General features: G+C 35.3%; 1 long non-coding RNA gene across 1 annotated transcript; it reads right to left on the bottom strand.

Annotated features, from left to right (window-relative positions):
* Positions 1 to 2,066: 2,066 nt before the first annotated feature.
* Positions 2,067 to 4,448, bottom strand: LOC113313317. Its single transcript, XR_003341789.1, has 2 exons — positions 4,185 to 4,448; positions 2,067 to 2,514 (listed from the first exon to the last, which is right to left on the bottom strand). It is a non-coding gene; the product is annotated as an uncharacterized LOC113313317 (long non-coding RNA).
* Positions 4,449 to 5,412: the final 964 nt, after the last annotated feature.

Raw genomic sequence — 5,412 nt, 5'->3', positions numbered from 1 at the left:
TAGCATTTTGTTTTTGGAATTTCTCCATGTCTAATTGATATTGGAAAGGACTTACCTAGTCTGTCAATAAAAGAGGGTTATTCTCGACAATTCTACTCTTCATAGGGTTGTGAGTTGTGCGTGTACGAACCTGTTTAAAGGCTTCGAAACCCTACATACATTCCTTTTTCCTTCTCTGGTATTCTTTATATCTTAAGACTGCTTGTTGAGTTTAGATTGTGAATTCCTCTCACAAAACCGTTTGCATATGGATACTCCAAGCATCATGTCTTCTGATGGAAAAGATGTCAATATGATTGTTAAGCCATCAATCACTAAGGAAAAAGAAAGATCTCCGTTACCTCCAACTTTGAAAAGAAAAAAAAGGAATGTGAGGAAGCCAAGAGTTGTTCCTTCAAACTCTCAGAAGTTTTCTGATGTTCTTGAGGAGTTGAAGGAAACAAGGAAGGAGATTCAACAAATAAAGGCTTTTGTAAGATCACTGGAAATTCAGAAGGCCTTGGTTCGACATCATCAGCCAAGAAGGTTTATTGGTAGGGTTATTTTGTTTTTGGTATTTAGGTATTGTCCAGCTTTTGAGTTTGGTCTAACATTTGTCCAGCTTGGTGTTTGGTACTTGAAAATAACGTTGACTCACGTTGACCAGGTTAAATCTTGATTTCTGTTTATAAATTATTAATAAATATATATATATATATATATATATATATATAATTAAATTGTGAAATCAGATTACAATTATACCCATCACTTTATTAACATTTCTATTACATCAAACTCATCTTCTCTTCTTTCTCTAAACACATCAGTGCCGCAACCACCGTCGAGCATCATCTTCTATAACAACACCTCTCCAACTCTAATAGAAGCAACATCACCTCAATCAAACCCTTCATTAATCTCTTCCATTTATCACTTCAATCGACAACAACAACAATTCTTCTCACCTCAATCAAATCCCATCTCTAAGTTAATTCTACCAAATCCAAGCCCTATTCAGTAACGACCACAACACCTTTGCCAGATAACCAAGCACCTTCGCTGCATAATCGCAAAACAGCCAATACCCGTACCATCTGAATCCCTTACTGCCATGTTTGTTTCTCAGTTTGTTTCTCAGTCGAGAAACTCCATCTATACTTAATTCTCAGACCGAGCAAACAATCCCAAACACCTCAGATCGAGCCCATTCTGTTCTTCACCATCAGCAAAACAAACACTAGCATCTGCATACAGCCATCACTGCTTTTATGTTTTCCCCCATCACAACTGTCGATATCTTGAATGAACAGTATCGTCTAGAACTCACGCACAGATTCGAGAAGAAGAACTTAACTCCACCGAAATATTGTTGATGAATCAACATCTATTGCTTAATTAACACTACATCATACCCCCAGAAATCCCAGAAATCAATCCATCTCTATCTCGAAATCAAATTGTTTCCTTCCCATGTTGCGGCTCCACTTCTCACACGAAAACCCTTCCTTTATTTCTTCTCTAGGCTTTGACACAACCCAATCTGTTACGATAACATCTCTCACCATTCTGCTTCACAAAGCCTCACATTGAAGCAGTGTAGCTCTATATTTCACTCTTAATTTCATCAGAAGAAGCTTTATCACGCCCTAAATTCCTCCTACTCAAACCCTAGTTTCACTGTTGCTATCAGAGATATGAAATCGATCTCAAATCAAGCATGAACCTATAAATTTCCATCAATTATTCAAGAACATAACATCAAACTCAAAACCCCTCTTTTAACATCTCGAATTACATCTTAATCAACCGCCACTATCTCCTTTCATCAACAGCAGCAGAAGCAGAAATCACCGTCTCCTCTTTACCCCATGAAGATCTTCCATGTTAGTTTTTCCTTTGAGCTTTATGGAAGATTTAAGATTCTTAACAATTTCAATAACTTGGTTCACGATTTTAGTGAAGGGTTTAATCTTTCATCCATGGGAGTTTTATCAGTGGGAAGCGGAATAAGAGAAGAGAAGAAAAGAAAGAGTTAGGAAATAGGTTTATCAAATCGGTTGGATCTAATGGAAATATTAGGAAAGTGAAGGCTATGATAGTAAACTCTTGTAATAATTACCATTTTTCCAATTTTTTTAAAAAAGGCCAATTACAAATTAGTCATACTTTTGTAATTTGGTTTACAAAATGATCACACTTTTGAATTTGATTTACAAAATGGTCATCTACCATCCGATCTAACAGTTTTGAAAAAAACGGTCCCAATTTTTTTACTTATATACCCTTCACTTATAACCCAAGTAACTTAAACCATAGTTAATCAGATAGATGGGCACCATTTAGACCCCTGGATGTGGAATGGTGAGCCTTTAGGAGCCATTGTCAGTCATGTGCTGAATGCGGACCAGTACAGCAACAGCAATTCCCACCCCATCTTCAAAACCAGCAAAGCAGCGGCAGTCCATTACCACCTCCATCAACATCTCCAAAACTACCATAGCAGCGGAGGTCCAGTACCACCTCTATCAACATCTTCAAAACCATCACATTAAATCAGCAAACAGAAGGAAAAAAAACCAAAAATCTTACAAGCAGATGCTATTTTAACCATCATCAACCCATATAACTTTCCGTCACCACCATCAGCAATAACAGTAAAACGAAATGGAGTGATACAACTCACTAATAAACCCGAAGACTAGAGTACTCACTCGCATACAGTAGCACTTGAGGGTTTTTCAAACTAACTGGCTATATAAATACCATCTTTCCGAGGACAACTATTCTTCAAATGAAACTAATCATTCTAGAATACATTTCCACACGACAACCATCATAGAGCATATTCCCCGGAAACAAACTATATTTAAGCACTAGTAATCATCATGGCACAACGAAAGAGGTTCTGCATACAGTCTTGTATAAACCCACAAATCATACCTTCCAGTCTTGTTATAATCAAGCAATTAACAATCGAATCCTTACTTTAACACTCAAAACATTTTTATGTCAAGTGAATTCATAGAACCACCTATCTGACAAGTAGTCACAATCAACATATAGACCACTATAAGTGTAAGCTAGAAGCTACAGATTTCATACATCCATACCATATAAGTTAAGTCATCAATTCATCATCAACTAAATGGGCAATACGGTAAGCTTAATTCAAGTCGTGTTCTTGACTACCTACATTCAACAATTCTTATAGACTTCAACAAAGTTCGAATGAAAGCATAAATCATCTCACTACAAACCACACCATGCATTATATCACATAAAAACTATAGACAGATAAATAACTCAAATGGTCGCTTAAACAGTCACCAACAGACCATGACACAACCTGCCATTTTAGGATTTTCAGCTTTGACTGCATATATTAAAAATTCTCGACAAGCTTCATTTTTCAATGAAAATAAGCAAATTATATCTAGTTGGAAACTAGAGATGTCCCTCTACAACTCCTTAGAAGACTCTCAGGACTAGTTCAGAGTTTAACTACTCCAAAACTAATCAACAAAACTCTGCCACCTGCTGTCCTTCAAGGAAATCAGTTGCGACTGCCTGTGCATTTTAGGCTGTAACTTCTAAACTACAGATTCAAACGACATGCCCTTTGGAGAAGTTATAGAGGACACCACAACAAACATTTCTCGAAAAGAAACCATTAGATAAAACCCCACCAATACACACCGAAACTAGCCTCTAAAAGGGCTGTCCGCGCTGTGATTATAAATGTTCGGTGAGACATTCTATCATACATGCTAGCTCCATGGAAAATTCAGAGTTTTAATTGAGAAATCACTCAATTCCTAACCATCTACACACACACATATATAAGAGCAAGGCATTATTTAAAACACAAACAAACATATGCAAAATCATGGATCAAAATGAAAGGATTTAATACTCAATTATGGGGAAAAACCATTTTAAGTTTTAACACTGTAAATCATGAGGTTCATGTATCAAAAAAAAAAAAAAAACATTAACAGAAGACCTGACTATCATGCTCGACACCATTTTACACAAACCAAAACTATCAGTATCATGCAATTACATTTCATTGGAGATTTAAATACTGAAATTAGGGTTTCCAATAAATCTCCAAATTCTAATTACGGTTTCTGAAAAAATACCCAAACTAAAAACCAAATTAAAAGCGATTCGAACTGCTAGAAAGGGTGAATGAACATTACCTGTTGAAATTGTATGCGATTTTTTGCGTCTCAATCATCAGTTTAACAACCAGCTTGCCCTTTACGCTTTTCAGAATACAGAAACAAATACTTATAACAACATCATCTCTAACTGTTCATCTTCATAAAAACACTAAATCTCCATCTTCAACCAGTTGCATAGAAAATAATAAGGTTAATAAGAGTGAAAGAGAAAGAAGTGCGGCGGTGAAAATAAGTTTAAGAGATGGAAGAGGCGAACCAGGTATTGTTAGATTTCATCTCGTCAGTTAACCCAAGTTCGAGGATAAATACGTACTTACAGAATCATTTAACTCTGAGTGGTGGACCCAGTCCGACTAAACTCTGACCCAAACGGTTTTATGACCATTTTGTAAATGGTTTGTAGCAGTGTGATGCTTTTATAGATCGAGTCTTAATTGTAGGATCATTTCTTACATTTCCCTTTTAAAAATTATTTATTAATTCCTTAACAGAAGTCAAAATATAACTGAGTTAATGCTGGTCAACGTCTTTTCCAAGTACCAAATGCCAAGCTGGACAATTGTTAAATCAAACTCAAAAGTTGGACAAAACCTGAGTACCAAAAACAAAATAACCCTTATTGGTATTGACTCCTTTCTCCATGAACCATATGTTCCGATGGCTGTTGACGACAAGGAGTTCGGGGACGACAAAGAGTTTTTCAAAGGTCTTAATGTCTAGGAAATCTTCTTATGAGAATTTTATTCTTGTGTTTTTAGGAAGAATAACTAGAGTTTGGAATAGCCATTATTGTGATTACACATAACTATGTCCAACGTTTTTCATCTTCAATGTTTTTAGATTTATTTATTTAAATTCTAAAGTTTGTTTGGAAGATGAATTTTGCAGTATTAATCTTTATGGTTTTATATATTGCAATTTGTTATGGGATATGTATGTTTGCATCCATGAACTATGATTGTCCCGTACCTTGTCAAAAGTTATCTCTTTCATATGTCGATATGCATGTATTAATAAAAGATTTATGAACTTTTGACAAACAAAAATTGAACCTATTTTGTCATTATGCAAATAGTTGATGGAAGATAGGATGAATTTTTGTTTACAAAGATTATGTCTATTATATATCGTTATACAAATAGTGATAAAAATAGAATGAATCTTTGTCTATTCCGCAGTATTGATATTCCCTGATCCATAATTTATGTAAATACTGTGTGACTCCGTAAGTTCTCTTATGTGA

Source organism: Papaver somniferum, chromosome 9 (assembly GCF_003573695.1).
Source record: "Papaver somniferum cultivar HN1 chromosome 9, ASM357369v1, whole genome shotgun sequence".
NCBI classification, from domain to species: domain Eukaryota; kingdom Viridiplantae; phylum Streptophyta; class Magnoliopsida; order Ranunculales; family Papaveraceae; genus Papaver; species Papaver somniferum.
The sequence above is the reverse complement of the archived record's forward strand: the minus strand, read 5'-3'. Positions and strand labels throughout refer to the sequence as shown.